This window comes from Amphiura filiformis, chromosome 19 (assembly GCF_039555335.1).
Source record: "Amphiura filiformis chromosome 19, Afil_fr2py, whole genome shotgun sequence".
Taxonomy (NCBI): Eukaryota; Metazoa; Echinodermata; class Ophiuroidea; order Amphilepidida; family Amphiuridae; genus Amphiura; species Amphiura filiformis.
This window is the reverse complement of record NC_092646.1, coordinates 39,244,669-39,264,427: the sequence shown is the minus strand read 5'-3', so window position 1 is coordinate 39,264,427 and position 19,759 is coordinate 39,244,669. Positions and strand designations below refer to the sequence as shown.

At 35.3% G+C, this 19,759-nt stretch overlaps 1 protein-coding gene across 3 annotated transcripts in view; it reads left to right on the top strand.

The window, feature by feature from the left end:
- The window catches only part of LOC140141277 (uncharacterized), a 48,966-nt gene that overhangs the window by 17,431 nt on the left and 11,776 nt on the right, over nucleotides 1–19,759 (top strand). For 2 of the 3 annotated variants that reach the window (XM_072163090.1, XM_072163087.1), the window contains exon 4: nucleotides 11,586–11,621. The exons of the other annotated variant lie outside the window; for it this stretch is intronic. The gene's annotated coding sequence lies outside the window, so the exon portion shown is untranslated. The remainder of the gene's footprint in view (nucleotides 1–11,585; nucleotides 11,622–19,759) is intronic. 3 annotated transcript variants of the gene reach the window in all.

Here is a 19,759-nt window from a genome sequence, read left to right as displayed (position 1 = left end):
TTTCTCTTGCCTATATACTGTAAAACTAAAGTCATAGATAGAACACTAGTGTTCTGTCTCTGTTTCCAAGAGTTATGAAAAGATGTCTGCATATCTATACTAAAATTTGCCTTAAATAGTGTCTCCTTACCTAGCACTATCACAAAAAGGAAACATTGTTACATTAATATTTTATTTTGAAAAATAAGACAACATTTTCAAAACTTAGAACGCATATGTAACACCTTTTGAACACTTGACACATGTTCAAAATTTCCTTATGTCTTTCTTTTTGTTTCATTTGAACACTGGTGTTCTTGTAGTTTGAACACTGATGTTCTGAAATATTTTAGAACACTTATTACACATGTGTCATGTGTTCAACTGTATCTTATGAACACGTCTCAGGTGTTCACATTATAGTGTTCTCTAAATAAGTTGAACACGTGTCATGTGTTAAAAAAACGTTATATTAATGAACGCGTTCCATGTGTTCAATTTACAGTGTAGGGATTTTCCCAAACGAAGTTTATAGCCTATCATTCCATCTGAAGAGAAGTTCCAATTATACAAGTCAACTACCCAATTGATTCAATAAAAGTTTTAGTTTACTTTTCCAAATACCAAATGTTGACATCTTGATTTAGAATTAGGTCGGGTCATTGTCTCCTTAAAGGTTATGTCAGATCAAATTATGACGAATTAGAAACATATCTGATGTACTTGATAGCACGGGTTGATGGAGAATAGACAATCCAAGAAAATATACCGCCTATACATGTGGTGTAAACTTATCAATTTCATGGGGGGAGGGGTTGCAATTTTCAATTGGAAGGGTCAAAATTTACAAACTAAGAAATATGAGGGCCATTCAAAAAGTTATACCTCCATCATCACATCTCTGTTATTTTACGTGCCAAGATATTGAAATTACCAATGATTATCTGTATACTCTTAAATCTCCGCTACCAAACAAAAGTTATTTGATGAAAATGTGATTTTTGGTTGTTAAGATATGTTGGTTAAAGCAAATACAGATTTGGTACATCGGAAACGGTTAAAAACTGAAGCCAAAAGTTTAGTAAGCATCATATTGTAGCTTTGGATAATCTCCATAAAAATGTTTTCAAGATTAAATTATTTGAAGGAAAATAAAGCAATTTAATAATTTTCAGAAATATATCTGTAATGATTTCTACAGAGATGTTACTGTTAGGCAACCTTTTTAATCAAAATTGACCTTTCTTTTCAGATCGTTTCCGACGAACCAAATCTATATTCACTTTAACCAACACATCTTAACAACCAACAATCACATTTTAATCAAATAATTTTTAATTTGTAGCGTAGATTTAAGAGTATAACCTTTGGTAATTTCAATATCATGGCACGTAAGATAACAGACAGAGATATGATCATGGAGGAAACAACTTTTTGAATGACCCTCGTAATATACAGAGGCAAAATTTCTTTGTACATGTACATTTGAGAGGGTTGGAGCTTCATTTGGCAGTCGGAGGCAATCTGCGCTCATTACACTGCCTTGATTTTTGTACATATCATAAAAATGTTGAATAACTTGATTTTAAAAAAACATCGTCGCCTTAAAAGTGATATAGGAACTTGTCAATTTATGAGAAATCAAAAAACACGTCTTGTGGAGTTGATAGAAAGAGAACAGTCAACTTAAAATGTATTTTGAGATAGTTGATACAGGAGGTCGGATCATCACGTATGATCTATTCCACACCACACATCCATCATCGGGATATAAGTATAGAAATGATTCATACAGGGTGTCTCCCGTAAAATATGAATGAAGTATAAATATAGGTCTCGGGTAAACCATATTGAACCAATATTTGAACTTCGCTACTGATAAACACATTAAAATTACTATCACAAATATGTTTAACTTCAACATTGAAAAATTAAACTGGAAATTGGAACAAAATGACATCTTATTTTTGGAATTATAGCAAAAACAAGAATCAAACAACAACGTCGTTGTGTTAACAAAACATAAATATAAATTTGACGATATTTTTGCTTAGCGAATGATCCGGCAAGATTTTTATTTATTTATTTATTTATTTATTTTAACATAAACATTATAGCCAGGGATTTCCAGTGGTATTAAAGTGAATTGTTTTTGAGAAAAATGGGGACGAGGCTGGATCACAAAATGCCCATTTACTACTCTGCGTTCAATTTTTGATATCGCATTTCAACATGTGATCAGGGGTTTACTTATCTGCAGATTTGCAGTTTAAGGTTATTAATTATTTTAAACTGTTGTAATTTGGTAGTTCACAGCATCTTACGAATGGTAGTGAGCTTTGGGAAAAAACTGCATTGCTTAATTCATAGCGAGCGTGTAGAAGAATTAAAATATCACAGATATACTTTTATAGGTGCTGCGGTTCTTGAGTTACGTTGTAAAGAGGGCTGAAACAACAACACTTTTTAAAACGTACATAACTCATTAACAACAATAAATTAAGCAAGTTTGCAAAGTATACGATTTGTAGAACTAACTTTTGCAACACATCAATGTGTTAAATTTCAATAATATATTGATCTAGATAATGAAAATCGATTTTAGGTTGCTTTTCGACCAACAATACCTCGTCTACCCTTAATATAGCTTATCGGCAGATTTGCCGTTTCTAGAACTTCAACAGAGTCAGTCTTTCAACATACATCATGTCACAACAAAAATAATTTCTTGAACTTATCGATGATTGCACCACGAATTACATGAAGACATTGACTATCGTATAGGAATACAAAATGGACGACACATCTTTCATCATTGTTTCTTACATAAACAACAATTGCACAATTGCTTGTCTTGCTTTAAAAATAGAAGGAAATGATGAGTTCCACGGTATGCTTTTCTATTTGCAATTTAATCATAGAATTCTCTCACTCTGATTTAATTAGGCCTACACATAATCCGCCATAGAGGACTGTGTGTGTAGTAGAACTGCTCCCACAATGCATTTCGAAATAAATACAGGTATAGTGTGGTTTGCAATTACTAGTATTTGACCAGATTATCCATTTCAATTTGAAAAGGTTCTATTATATCCCCATCGGAGAAGGCAAACTATTCAAATTTCATTTTTTGGTCATTTTTGATAAGAACCTATTTATTTTTGACAAGAACCTATTCTTAAAATGACATGACAATCCTATCACATTTGATGAGTTTCTTGTCATTTTGATGAGAATCCGATTCATTTTGAAGAGCAATCTGTTGTAGGCCTACATCCCCATTCGAATAATTTGAGTTTCCCTTGTTAAATTTGACAAGTTTCTATTCAAAAATGAGCAGTTCGTTTTAAGAGTGTAGTATTTTACTCCACGCCTAAACATTTTAGGCCTGGAACATGTGTGTTGGTTTAGGCGGTGTTAATTTAGTGATATCATCTATGGACCCCTAGGATACACAATTTTGCGTATAGAATCTGGAGCAATTTAACTTAAAAAGGGCTAAAAACTGGAAATAAGAATGTTTGGGTGATGGGCCTCAAATTCAGGTAGAAAACACCAAAGGACCACTATTAAATTGAAGACCGAATTAAAAAGACTAGTTTGCGTCTGACGTCAGGGCAAAGGCGCGGCGTGATTGGTTGCTGACCTGCGCAGTACAGCATTTTGGGGCTAGTTGACAGGACGTCATACGCAAACTAGCCTTTTTAATTCAGTCTTCAAATTCATTGTATCGCATTCGAACTTTTCATCGTATTTTATCATCAAAGTGTGTGCAACTTTGCCATTTCCACGTGACATATACGGCATGTACGGTATACTGCACACATACTGCTTCCTACATCATTTGCGCAATGCATTATGGTACATGATTAATTCGTCCTTTGGTAGAGGAACTGTGGAAGATTGGAGTATGTCAAATAACGAGTTCTCTATCCATCAGATATGAGCTTTGTAGCTTGTTGCTGAGTGACGAAGAACAAATTTGATTTATTGGTAAACATGAAGCACATCAAAACTGACAGGATACGTTTTCGCCCATACATTGGCATGGTGTAATAAAATTGTAATAAGGCAAGGCTAGGCGAATTTCCTATTTTGAAATCCCGTATACATGTATACATGGCACAGTGTCGACTTCCTATTCGATAAATATAAATTTAATACTCCGTTGGTGAGCGACGGGCGACTGGTATTTCACCGAACGCAAGAAAAGGAGTTCTATCTGATTGGCTAGCAATCGATCGCTTAGGTCGCTTAGTAGTCAACTACAAACTCAAAACTGAGCATCGTATTCAATTCGATTGAAATCGATATTCTATTATTGCCGTAGATAAAGAGGGTGATAGTGTGTCAATAATGTACATTGTATTGCAGCTGGATTTTACATGCATTCTTTTATATAAATTTTTTCTCAAAGAGTTGAATATGATCAAAATTTTTACTCAGGATTTCAAATTTTTTACCCGCAAATTGCAGTTAAACATATCCACAGCAAAATACCGGTCCTCACTAATAGTGTATTTAATTTCCAGTTAGTGTATTTAAGATAAAACCTGACAACAAATAAAATTTTCTTGCAATAGAAATATCATATGGGATACTGATATGGTAGGCCGCAACCGCCACAACGTGGAGCTGGATATACGCGTAGCTGACTTTTTGCTCCGTGGAGCCAAATTGACCAATCATGATCATGTTAGAGTTTTTCATTACTCGGAGGTAAAACTGACTAATTAAGTACCGGTACGACTTACTCATTACGTGAAGCGAATTTATTCATTAAGAATTTGCCAGACGAGCGTCACGTAGTTGCAAGATATCCTCGGTCACGAAAGTTATGATTCAAAAAGTAGTTTATGAAAAGTACGAACTGACTTATTATTAAGACTAGCGGGACACCCGCGCTACGCGCGGGTCCCCGCTAGGTGAGTAAATGGGAGCGTTCACTAAAACGGGAGGAATTACTGAACAGGTAGAATCATTGAAAAGGTAAATTTCATTTATCTGAGTCTGACCCTCGTTAAGCCTAGTTTCCATTTTAGCTTCTTTCTTTCTTTTTAGTTTCTTCTACATGGGCCAATTTTGTTCCATTTTTTAAAAACATTTTGCTGCTAAGCTTGCAAATTTCCGTTACCATGTTTTTTATTTACTCAATCCCGTTCCCATTATTTTCTAAATCTGTCCTTTCTTACATTTCCCCGTTGACTTCATTTTTTATTTTGCTGCTTAGCTTGTGATTTCCCGTTTTCATGTTATTTATTTAGTTTAATAGCTTTTTTTATTTAAATCATCTAATTTTATTAGATTTTATTATTCTTTCCTTCTTTAGCCTATTTTATTCCCGTTTTCATTTTCTTACTGTGACTAACTATAGGCTAACCCACATACTCGTAGGCCTACCTGTTTGTCCTCATTTTGTTTTCTTTTTTAATTACAGTAGGCCTACCTCTTCATGTTGTTTATACTTTTTAACACACATCTTTTCCCCGTATTTATTACGCCTACGGTCGGTCGTTCACCCGTATTATCATTCATTGCGCGACTCTGCGTCGTTTACGCGCGGCATGGCGTAGTGCTGCGTTACCCGCGCGCTATCGCTGCGATACGCGAGCGGCTTGGCATTAGATACGCCCGTACGACGCGCACGGGCTACCTTGACAACTGACTCCCTTTTTTGTTTACCCAGCATAGCAACGTACCACATTTTCACTGATTTTTAGGCCAATTCTTGACCGTTTTCAACCAAATAAAGTTTAAACACGTTCCCGTATATTCCTCGATCTCCCGTATGAATTTGGCGACATTTGGATCGAAACTGACGGAGCCTTTATAGCGATACATACATAGATACATACATACATAGATAGATACATACAACATTCCCTTATTTATAGTAAGATGGACATGCACTCATAAGAAACTCATACAGTATTGTACATAACTACACATCCAGATTCTCATTCACGGTTTACCACCGCGGCAGATTACCTTCGCGGCTACACCTGGTGTAGCCCTGAAGCTACACCTTAATGGAGCTACTCTGAAGCTACTTCGAAGTAGCTACACCTTAGCAAACCCCATGTGGATGCACCATATCAGAGCTACTTCGCTGTTACTCCATCCATAGTCTGTCTAGAAGCCAACTCCGGTGCTACACTAGTGCCAACTTCTGGATACGCCATATCGGAGCTACTCCAAAGGTACTCTTAAGAAGCTACTCTGAAGTACATCTGATAGCTAGGCAGAGTGGTGGTAAACTATGCACACAGTTCTGCGATCTGCAGTGTATCGCCGGGAGCTAATTTGTATAACTTGCGCGGTGTCCCTGCGGAATTCGACCTTCAGCAAACTGCAAACCAGTTCGGATCAGTTTACTTTATATACTAGTAGTAGGCCATACATACTGTAGTTACTGTCCGTTTTCCTATACACAATACTCAGTGCGCTCACCATTGACGCGTGACCTCTACAAATAGTGTATGTTAGAAGTATAGGCCATTGCCTAGTTGACGTCACTACTGTGTAAAAAATAACCGACCAATATTTAAAGTATTCTCTGCAATTCTAGAAAATATAGTTTTGTAACATGTCCTAAATTTTTAGCTAATTTAGGTGTTTGGAAATATTGGTACTTTTGTACCAAAAAATATGAAGAAATTATTTCTAAAACGTGTTAAGTCATTAAGCTTCTCATTTTCAAGAACGCTGGTTAACAATAAGCAGACTATTGTCTCATTTCGTAAACAAAAGCCCACAGTATTGTTACCTTGCGTTCGCTTTATAATCGTTCACCCAACTGAAACTATAATACCAGCTCATTGCTCATTGCACAGGTAAAACAGACACAAGTGCAGTGTGTATTTAACCAGAGAAGATCTGATGTAACATAGTTGAGCCGTTTTCATTGAGTGTTATCTTGGTTTAATAGCTTTTAATAGGGTTTAAGTCCTTCAAAGGTCGTGGTGAGTTCTACTGTAGACATGACTGCATCATGATTATTTTTAGTCAACAACATTCAACAATATGATCACCGTGATAGTATGAGAGTATTCAGTACCGTGGGTGTCAGTGATCCTGGCCTGACACAGTAGACAAACAAACAAACAAACACGCCACACACATGACACATGCATGCAAGGTAACATTGACTATACACTAATCAAACAATGGTATTGATCCTGTACAACTGGTCGTAGTTTATTTACAATCGATTCATTTAAAATCCCCATAGTAAACATTAATTTTGGCAATAGTTTTCTCTCTCTGGAACGAGGATGCATCCACTGGCTCCGCGTAATGAAAAGATCTAACATGATTGGTCAATTTAGCTCCGCGAAGCGAAAAGTAAGCTACGCGTAGCAGCTCCACGTTGTGGCGGTTACGGCCAGCCATATATTGATCATGCGAAAATCGTAAAACATAGAATAGAAACAGTGTGGCAGGCGCTCAAAATCTCAAATTGTATGCTTAGCCTGAGTTGCACGGCCTATCTCGAATAAAATCACCATGCGTAGTTGTTGAAAAACGTGAGGATTCATCGTACTATCACGGCAATTTTTAACACGAAGATATAGGGATGATGACGGTGTGCATGGTATACACAGCATCATGACATAATTATCTTACACGTAATTTTGTTTTTCTCAGAGAGTTTGATTATATATCATTTCGGCAAAATGTTTAAAACCTTTTTTTTTTCATCTCCATATTCTGCGAAATCCTATACAAAGTGTCACATTTTTGTACGCATTGAGTATTTACCTAAACCCCCCAGCTAGGTATTGTAATCGTTCGGGTTCTTCCGCTGGAAAACAAACAAACAAAAGTTTTGCGAGCTAATTACCTAGTTGATGATTTGTGTTTCAATTATAGTATTGTTGTAGTTTGTGGTTGTAGCCTCATTTTTGTGACATGGTTTGATTTCAGTGTGGAAGATCATGGGTAGATTCAGTGAAAATTTAGTTACTGGGGTTTGAAATCTCATCCCCTGTGAGTGAGGCTGAAGGTATGGATACACAGAGTTTGTTTAATATGTATTGAAACTGTGACAGAATATGAGAAGCAGTAATGGCATGTTTATATAGGGGTTTTTTAATAGGAATTTGATTTTTGATATTAACCAGGTGTGTTAAAGGCTCTACTTCACAGTAATTGTAGTAGAAATTCCTGGGTTTAACATTATGTTTACTATTTGAAGTATTAGGCTCTGGCTTTATTATTGTTTGCTTTGTATGTTTGGAAACAGGTGATTAATAAGCCAGCTTTAAAATGTGTAGCATTTATTTCTGTATGGTTATGTGGGCTCTCTTTCTTTGTAGTGTTCTCTGGGCTCTTTCTTTGTAATGAAGGTGTTTTGGCCTGAGTTAGTAATTGCAATGTTAGTATCAGTATATATGAAACTATTGTTTTATACTTGCATGTATATCTTAGAGTATGTATCTTATTTTGTTTGATTAAAAACATCTGGCATTAAGTTTTATATTTGCTTCCCAGTTCCTGATTTGTGTGGTTTAAAACATTAACAATTAGTGTTCTTGTATGTTACAGTGAAATTAAACATGGTTAAAGATTATGCATAACACAAAATAGCTTTCAAATGGACTAGGCTTACACCGGGGGGCTTACATGAAAGTGGGACATGAATTGATTTGTTTTCCCTATTTGTTTTTGTTTATGAGGTTTGGGGAAATAGTATAAAAGCCTTTAAAATTGTAATAATTCGAAACTGTTGAAGAAGTGCAGGAGCACTCTACTGGGTATAACTCGGTGCCGGAGTACTGTGGTATCACCTTACATTTGATGTAGTAAAAGGGGTCAATTGGTCAGACTATACACGGTACATGTATATTATAAATCATTTCTATTGCACAACCTTATGCCCTAGTAGGAATAGGCCTGCTATACTATTACAAGTTAAAATTATACATGTAAACCTTACCAAGAAGTTTCAGTGTTATAAATGAAGTGGTCAGTGCATCGTGGTATGATAACCGGGTATGATAAATGTTTATAAATATGTACAGTTTAATGGTACCAGTACATTTTATTGTTATCACCCATTTGCTGTTTTCTGTGATCATGATGATCTTGAATGAGAAATACTAACAAGGTAAGACTGATCATAGTATATTAATGTAATTCTAAGTTTGATAGTTACAGGACTATTCATGGGTATTGGAAGAATTCTGGTATACCCTGCGCACAAGTATAACCCTAACCCTAAGCAACCCCAATTATACCCCTGACCCTAATCCTCACTGTTTATAAACCTAACCCTAATCCTAACCCTAATTTAAATTATAAGGGGCTGTCATTTTCTTCGGAAGGGGGGTCGTGAATATACTGGGGTCATAGAATTTTAGACCAAATATAGGGGGTTATAATTTTCAACACCCAAAATAGGGGGTTATAGAATTATTAAGGGCTGGTGACTCAAAATTTCATTTTGCGCACTGCGCACGCATTCTTTTAATTTAACAATCAAAATGTGCATACAATCTTTCGTTTTAACTTATATAATGCTTGTCTTGAGTCTGTGTAGGTGGGGGGGGGGGGCATAAAGATTTTCGACCCAAGATAGGGGTGGTAGTAAAAAAATTTAAATTTGTTACTCCGGTCACAGACAAATTCATGACCCCCCCCCCCCCCCGCAAAAGAAAATGACATCTCCTAACCAAACCCTAACCCTAAACACAGGGTAAACCAGAATTATACCTGGGTAATAATAATAATTCCTATTTATTCATGTTTTAGTCCAAGACACCATGTTTATCATCACCGTTCACCATCTTGTGACTCCCTACATTTTGGTCATCAAAATTGTTATGCGCCCTCCGTACTTTTCTTTCCGAAAATGTATGACCCCCCTGTATATATATGATATGATAGCCCCCTATGGGCTCAAACTCAGTGACAACAAACCTCACAACCAGGGGAACATTTTGCAGGGGTCAGGTCAAAGATCATGCAGAGGTCAAATCTTAGAAATGCTGCATTTTCTGGCCATATCTAAGGGGTACGGGGCTCAAACTCAGTGACAATAAACTTGATGACAAGAGTAACATTTTGGAATATTTTGCAGGGATCAGGTCAAAGGTCAGCTGGGGTCAAATCTTCGAATATCAATGTCTGGACGTCTGTCAGGGGTACGGGGCTCAATCTCGGCGACAACCTCGTGACCATGGGAACATGTTGGAACATTTTGCAGGGGTCAGGTCAAAGGTCAGTTGGGGTCGAATCTTTGAATTTCAATATCTAGACATCTGTAAGGGGTACGGGGCTCAATTTCGGTGACAACCTCATGACCAGGGGAACATGTTGGAACATTTTGCATGGGTCAGGTCAAAGGACATCATTCTGGGGCCAAATCTTAGAATTGCGTTATCTGGACATCTGTAAGAGGTACAGGGCTCAAACTCGGTGACAACAAACCTCATGACCAGGGGGGAATTATGGAACATCTTGTAGGGATCAGGTCAAAGGTCATCTGGGGTCAAATCTTATAATTGCATTTTCTGGACATCTGTAAGGAGTACAGGACTCAAAACTCGGTGACAACAAACCTCATGACAGGGGAACATTTTTGGAACATTTTGCAGGGGTCAGATACCTCCACAACACCAACATGCCCCAGCTAGGTTTGTGGTCTATGACCATCATTTGCCTCTAGTAACTATTATAATTTCCACATAATGGACATTTTTCCGCACATTTTTCCGTTATTTGTGGGAGGGTTGGGATAATTCCGCGCAATTTGCCATTTTCATCAAATTGGGAAATAACAGAGACAAAAAGATAGATGTAAATTTGTAAATGTCAGATTGTGTATGGCATATACTCGACTCATGGTTCCGATGTTTACCCCGTTTACACAAAGCCAGAGAAGCCGAGCTTTATTCATGCAAAATATTATTAGTGTGCATATTGCATATTGTGAACGGCTCTTTTCAGAGCCACCGATCAACACGTTATCTCTCAAGAACCCGCATCGTAATTCTGATATTTTCCACACTTATATTTTTTTTCTCCCCTATTGTTCGTCCTATATCCCTTCAGCTCCCTTCATCTTACTTCTCGGTCTCTTTGTTTGTTTATTTGTGTGTTTGCGTGTTTGTTTGTTTGTTTGTTTGTTTGTTTGTTTGTTTGTTTAACCGGTCGGTCTAGGTGGATACACGCTTGGGTCCTGATGGGACCAGGCTCAAGCAAAATGCTAAAGCCAAGCCTTCTGCTTCTAACGCTTACTTCATATCATTTTATTTGCTTCGTCTTTCTGCATGTCCTGTAATTCAGAACCATTTTGTACCACAGCTTCCTTTCACATGACCTCAAGCATGGTCATCTATCAGACCGCAGTTCTGTGACCTCAATAGGCTTGTTAAATCATTAAATGACCTTCAAATGTCGTAGGTACCAAACCTCATTCTCCGTAACTTGAGGTCAAATTTTGAGTAATGGTTATTAAATGGAGCTTATTGAACGGTGCAATTGAAGATGAGATCAGTGTATAGGTCATTTTGAGTGCTACTGTAAATTATCTCACATTAAGAATGATATAAGGAAGTAGTACAATGTTATTTTATTTTGACTATTTGTTATCATGATTATAGAAAGGAAGAAGACACAGACGTTCAGCTGTAAAGGAAGTATGGACATAAATGTTGACTTGATGGGCCGATTTCACAAAGGTGCGCAATTGTGACAAAACGCAAAGAGGGCTGTTCACGAAAGAGGGCTTGCTGGGTTTTTATACCGCTTTGGTAAAGAACGAGAACGAAGGTAGTCCTCAGTCATTTGTGAATATCGAATGTAAGCTTTCAAGACATTTATAAGCCCTTAGGGACCATTCACAAACACTTGTAAAGGGGGGAGGGGTCTGATGAAAAAAAAAGAGGCCCCTTTTGGCCATGAAAACTGTACGTCATCCAACCCCATAGAAAATAGTGTAAACTCATGTTCGACGAGAGAAGTGTTTGTGAAGGGTCCTTTATAATTGTTGAGACGCTTGTGAGACGTTTAGCAAGTTAGCATCTTTGAGAAATCGGACCCTTATCCATTGTTTGTAATCTGATCCATTCTTAAAGCCTGATTTCGGAAATGATGGGAATTTTCCTGTAGCCTATAATGAAAATAATACTTTCAAATCTGGTCTATATCATTTTTAATTTTGATATTTTAGTATTGATCTGTTGCATTGGTTTCACTTTGTCGTGGGTCATTGAACATAATAATATTATTTGAGAAACATTCATGACTGGATCAGATGAAAGTTTGTAATTGATTAATTCTATAACACACGTGTGAGTTCTAGTTATTCTTTAAACGTGTTAAATGCACATTTGTGACCGTACACCACGAATGAGCCGTAAAGTCGGCCCGGTCAATTTTGTTTTATTTTGTGTTTAGAAAATATATCATTATTGTAAGCTTTATAATGGTATATCATTGACTTCAAACGATATCCAGAAGCGGGGTTATGGTTTGTTGAACTTTGCTCCTTTAACAATACCTTTTTCGGTTCTACATGTGTCTCTTTTCCCACATTGCTGATAAATATCAAACAGATAATTGGCGGTCATTTCAAATCATCCCCAAATCAACGAGGTTCAGGAATGTCCTCTCATTGTTTTGTTGGTTATACATACCTAGACAAAATACAATGCTTTGTAACCCACCACTTGAGCAGGATTTAGCCAAAGCAAACAAAGACTAGAGCTATTTAAGAATTCTATAGACATACGTAGTTCTAAGAAAATCCTCTTCAACAATAGGATTATTGATTGGTTTGAAAGGTGTTTGACTAGCGCTATCAAAATGAGATACATGTAGAACCAAATTGAGGTATCTATGAATATGACCTTCATGCAAATTTTACACTGTAGCTCAGAATACAATTTAGGACATTTACGGCTCATTCGTGGTGTACGGTCACATTTAAAAGTGTTTCGTTTAACCATAACCTTCATTATAGAGCATGTGTTCATGTTCAAGTTCTCTATAACAATAAACATGATAAAGATAATTATGCAAAATACAGATACCGTGTATGCATGTACGATGTGGTATGTCGTTATTGTTTCAAAAAAAGTAATTACTTAAAAATCCCGGCCATTCTGCTGTGTTGGTTTTTACGGTTATGAAGTTCATCATCAGTTGGATAAAATTTTTAATGCTTCTTTTGCAGCCATGGATTATTATCAGTGTAAATATTATTTGTGCACGAATCTTTCTTATTTGCTCACCACATCAAGTCACTATCCTATAATAATGTTATACATGTCGCTATTTTTAAAAGGCAAATTATTTACATCTTTTCGAGTTGCGGGTAGTCTTTAGACATGTTAGAACATCATAAAACACAACTGAAAAACATTTAAAAACACTCATATTGAACAAGCTGAGTGCACGTAGGCATACAATTAAAGTATAAACTGAATATAAATAATTTTAAGTGGGTGACGTTTTTTCTTTCAAATTTGTATACTAAAACAACCATTATTAGGGACCGTTCACAAACACTTGGGCCTGATGCAAAAAGGGGGCCCTGGAAAAGTTTTGAGGGTGGGGGTGACCCGAAATTTTTGAGGTCTGTAAAAAGGGCCCGAAAAATTTTCGCGATGAATTTTTTTTGCATCAGGCTCCTCCCCTTAGGCCTACAAGTGTTTGTGAACGGTCCCTTATATTGATGGTTTTAAGTGTAATATACAGGGTGTCCCAGAAAAAATTACCGGGCGAATGAATTTGGACGTAAGTCGAGAAATAGACATCAAAATCTATATCTAAACATCAGCGTGTAGCCCATCTTATTCCGCATCATATACGTCAATTACTGGAATTGGTTAACTGATTGCGAAGAAATGAGCGATTACATAACGAATGCGTCAATTCACTTCATTCCAAGTTTGAAAGAAAGATCATTCAACACAATGCGCACTATTAGTGGTTACCTGTCAATGAGCTTCATGATTTGTTCTGTGAAATCCTTTTCGTTCTTTTTAAACGATCTGTTTCTTGCAAAACATTTAATTAGGTTTTGTTCAAATTTGAAAACCTGCACGATATTGAAAATGAAAGCTTGCATGTAAGATGATGCTCGGTACTTGTAAATATATGTTTTTGTTAATGTTGATATAAATGTTGCATAAAGGATTATTGCATAAAAGAATTCCAGCTGGCTTAAACAATTTCTCACACACATTTAAGTTTATGGACTATTTTGAAGAAATTGTAATGCAAAGTTTAAATCTTTTAAAACGTCAACATTAATGTTGCATGGTATCAAAAATCGCATGTCACGTAAACTGTAAGCACTTGATCATTGTCATTCTGGGCTCAAATGTTCTTTGGAAAGTTAAAATATAACATATTTGCACAACCTAAATAATTAAAGTTGGAAAGCTTCCAATTACAGAAATCAAAGTTTTCTCGGACAAACTGTTATTCATCTTCAGTGAAAGCATGAATAACATAAGCATAACACCGTCGGATTATAAAATTGATAATGTGAACTAAATTTAATACACAAACTTTAGAAAGCGGTTAACGAGTATGAAAAAAGCGCCTGTGATCAAACTTGGAATGAACTGCATTGATGCGCACATTATGAAATCGTTAATTTCTTCGCAACCAGTCAAACGAATCAAACAAAATTTTCGTATGTGATGCACATTAAAATAGGCTATGCGCGACATTTTCAATTTTCTGATTCTAATGTCTACTTCTCGACTTACGTTCAATTTTATTCACTCGGTAATTTTTTCTGGGACACACTGTATAGCCTAATTATGCATTATTCACCGATATAGACTATAGGGTTATTGGCTGTCCTGTATAATATAAACATTAAGGGTTTATGAAACCTAAAAGAAAACCAAGTACCAAAATAGCTCCTTCAAGCCTTTTTAGATCCCTTTGGTTCTGCATAGAACCGTTCAGGTTCTACATAGGACGTCTCTAGAACCTTTTTAGGTTCTACTTATAGAACCCGTTTTTCTAATTTGTTAAAAAATTATTTCCGGGGCATAATTATTATCATTTAAGTCTTTAGATGAGGAGCTATAAGCATTTTATTACATAAAGCAGTATGCAGACTTTTTATTAGACGTGCGATATTGTATGTAACTTATCTACGTTATTTAATCTATTGCCATTCTATCATTCCAGTATTAAAATGTTTAAGTTCTAACGAATGTTTGATGAGGTAAAATCGATAATATATTTCTACCAGACATATTACCGATTTTACGTCATCAAACATTCGTTAGAACTTAAACATTACTGGAAATAGAATGACAATAGATTAAATAACGTAGATATGTTACATACAATATTGTACGTCTAATAAAAAGTCTGTATACTGCTTAATGGTATGGTGGAATTATTTTAATAGGAGGATATAATATACTAGCACTGGCGTTTCACCCCGTGTGATAGGAAAAAGGGGAGAATTGTAAAGAAAATGATGAAAATTGTGAATTAAACGCCTATTATCCTCTTTTTTTTTTTTTTTTTTTTTTTTTTTTTGCTCTTCACTTTTTCAAACCATGCAAAAAATGTTGGGGTCAATAATCACAACTTCCGTCGGTAAAAATATTTCCGTCGGTACATTTACAAGTTGTGCCCCCTCGGTTCCAAAATCCTGGCTACGCCACTGTATACTAGTATGCTAAACAACACTTCCAAAATTATTAATTTCTAAAACATCTTCATTTTTATAATATTCCACATGTGTAACTGTACACCAATTCTGTGCTCCTCATATAAGCGTTGCCCATCACATATCATCATTTACAAAGCAAGCACACGTCAATTGCTGTGATTAGAAACGCGTGCCTTATTAGATCAATTAACACATAGGTCATTACCAAATGAACCCTCTAAATGCTTTCCCATAATCCATTGCGATTTCTACCAAGATTTCACTGGATCTAAATATCCACAATATGTTGGCTCTTGAATTTGATGTTATGACTTGATTTTATTGGAAACGAAAAAAATAAAATAAAAACATAGCATCCCAGCAAACACAAAACGTTTTCGACATCATTCGCAAAAGGTTGTCAGAAAACGTTTAAATGTCGGGTTATATAAAGGGTACATTAAGAGTATAAAACGTTTTCATAACCTTAAAAAACATTTTTGCTAATCTACTGCTCAGCAAACAAAAATGTTTTACAGAAAACGTTTAAATGTCGGCTTATATAAAGGGTATAAAAACGTTTTAATAACATCCCAAAAACATCCTTGAAAACTTGATACAAAACATTATTAACAGAATGTTATTTTGGGGTTGAAAAAATATTTTGCAAAAAATGTTTGCCCAAAATATTTTCAATAACGTTTTAAAAACGTTTTCATGACCTTTATATAACCCGACATTTAAATGTTATTAAAAGGTTTTGAAAAAACATTTTAAGAACATTTCTGTGTTTGCTGGGTTCAAATATTTTAACATAATGTTATTTAAGTATTGACACAATATTTGGCAAAAATGTTTGCAAAAATAGTTTACAATAACATTTTTGAAAACATTTAAAAGATATTGTTGTAGTGTGTTTTCATACAAAACGTTTTAAAATGTTATCATGACCTTTATATAACCCGACATTTTAATGTCATTAAAACGTTTTAACCTAAACCAAAAGCCAAAATATAACTTATTTAAAATGTTTTTAAACGTTTTTGTGTTTGCTGGGATATTATGCAACTTTTGGATTATATAGGCCAAAGCCAATAAAAATATGAATCTAACGATATCAAATAATGCACAATATTTTCGCCAAATGCATGACGGGAATATATTTACTAATCATCTAGTTCATTGCCATTGCCATGTAGGTTAGTCACTGGTACGCCAGCCCAAGGCAACATTACCTATCACGGCTAATTAGACTAAAGCATTAATTGGACAGAAAGGTTACTACTATTGAATGTCAATGTTATGAAAGACGTTGATAATGTCCTTGTTGTGTATGTTTTTTGAAACATAATTTTGTGCATGGATGATGCACTTGATTTAGGGGCGCACATTTTGATTTCCAGGGGGGCATGGGAGTTTTTTCAACAAAAAGACTTCGCCCACTTTATGTGACGAAAACAAAATACGCCTCACTGATGAATTAAAAAAATCATGGTTAATGCCTCATTTGAGACACACCATCACGATATGCTAATTAGGGTCAGGGTTTACTAACCCTAACCATAACCCGAACCCTAACCCTAATCTTAACCCCAAACTTAACCCTAACTCCGTAACCCCAGACCCTAATTAGCATATCGCGATGGTTTGTCTTAAATGAGACCCCGGGAATGAGACGTCTACCAAATAAAATATCCCTCCGGCAACTCTGTATAAAAGAAATATGCGTAATTGTAAATTATACGTGTGCAAACTTGACAAATCTCTCGTTTAAGGGATCTGGAATGAGCGTTTTGAGCGTTTCAACCGTATTTTTTGTGGGACATGAGAGCACATCAGACATATCGAATTGCATTCTGAATACGAAGAATGTCTTTCTGATATCAAATAATTTTCATTTTTTGAAATACACGATATAATACAAATTTTATGACAAATTATTAAAATTTGATATTATTCACATTTTTGATATATAACAGTCCTCGAAGTAAATTTTATAAATCTAATGATATATTCTTAAAGTGTATGTAGCTGGGAGGAAAACCCGACGATCAATTGAAAATGTTGACCTTTCATATTGAATAATATGGATTTTTTTCCCAAAAAGACCTCATTTTTGTTCGTGTTTTGGGGGAAAATCCATATCTTCAATACGATATTGATCGTCGGCTTTTCATCCCACCTAAGTATAAATCACTAAGTATAAATCATCAGATTTATAAAGTTTATTTCGAGTACTGTTAAATATCAATTTTTAATAATTTGCCATAAAATGTGTATGACATTGCGAATTTCAAAAAATCAAAATTATTTGATATCAGAAGGACATTCTTCGTATTCAGAATGCAATTCGATATGTCTAATGTCCCACAATAAATACTGTCCAAACGTTCATACCCCACCCCTTAATATATTGAATGTGGCTGCGAAGAAAGTAAGATATGTAAATTCCAAAGAAAATACATCATATCAAACTATGGTATATAGCCCACACAATATATTGCCAGTGTTGTTTACACATATGAATTTTAATAATGGTCAATGCGTTTTTAATATCAATTCCATATTCACAGATACAAAGATGATTGAATTTTGAATTAAAATTTATCAATAGACAAATGACGCGTTGTTTTGATTCCTTCAGGGTTTTTCAGTTTCGTCGGCACGCGACCAATATATCAATTGCATTGCGATTTCTATTTGCCAGACTTTTGATTTTGTAAGTTGAAAACTGTGGTCAGGCTTATTTTGAAGATGATGTTATTGACACCAGTTAAGGAATCGGATAGCAAGTAAACTTTATAGATCTAATGATAATGTACTTAAAGTGCATTTAGCTGGGATGAAAAGCCGACCATCAATTGAAAATTTTTTGACCAGTTTCATATTGAAGATATACATTTTCCCCCCAAAAGACCTACATTTTTTGGTGTTTGGGTGGAAAATCTATCTTCAATACGAATGGTCAAAATGTTCATGTGATGGACGGCTTTTCATCCTAGACATATATTTTAAGTACATATCATTAGATTTATACAATTTACCTTGAGGACTGTTAAAATTTTTTATGTGTATTATATCGCGAATTTCAAAAAATTATTTGATATTAAGGACATTCCTCGTTTACACTGTAATCCGATATGTCTAATGTGCTCTCATGTCTCACTAAAAATACGTGAAAACGTCGCTATCCGAGCCCTTAATGCTGGGTAATTAATTGCTTGGTCAAGCTTGTCGCAGTCGTCGGTATCATCCGCACTGCATGTCATTTTAGCCAAACAACTAAATCTTCAACTTCAAGGAAATCCGGAACACGGAAAACTACCTTACTATACCAGTGGTTGAAAATGATGATGACGTTAATTGCATAACCCAATGGAAGAAATGCAAACAAAAAAACACGCGGCTTAAAAATTCTCAAATCTAGTCCATGTATTAAGGCCTATATATAAAAGTCACGTAGTTTCCGACTTCACCAATTTCCTCCATTCTGTCACCACCATCTTGTTTCATTAAATCGGGCATTACATCATGATTGCCGTCTAAAGAGAAGCATCCCTTCAAGACTTCCATCACCGCGCGAGTATATAGTAGCTTTGAACGATTTTTGATTTTTGATTATTTCTATCCGTATCGTCGCGCACAGAGTTTGCAGCAAATTGAATATAATAAATAACTTTAAAGCAGCAATTCAGAACTTTTTCTGACTTTTCTTCCTCCCCTTTATTTTTAAATTCAGAACTTTTTGATAACTTTTTCTCTATATTTGTATTCCTTCCATAAATCTAAGATAGTGTTAAAACCGTGCTTTTTAACATTATCTTGTGTTAAAAAACATAAACATCTTCATATTTTTACATGTTTTAGTGTTTATCCTCTTTAACACTATTTGTGTTAAAAAAACATAAACATCTTCATATTTTTACGTGTTTTAGTGTTTCTATTAACACCCCTATACCTTCACTGTATAAACGTTAGCGAAGTGTTCAAGTGTTTATTAAGTGTTGCTCTGCTGTTTTTACAGTGTTAATTACAAGATTCTAAAAATCATCAGTATAGGCGTACACAAAAATGATTGAATTTAACAAATTTGAACATAATATTGATCCCATCGTCTCCTGATGAACCTTGTCAAAAAGTACAAAT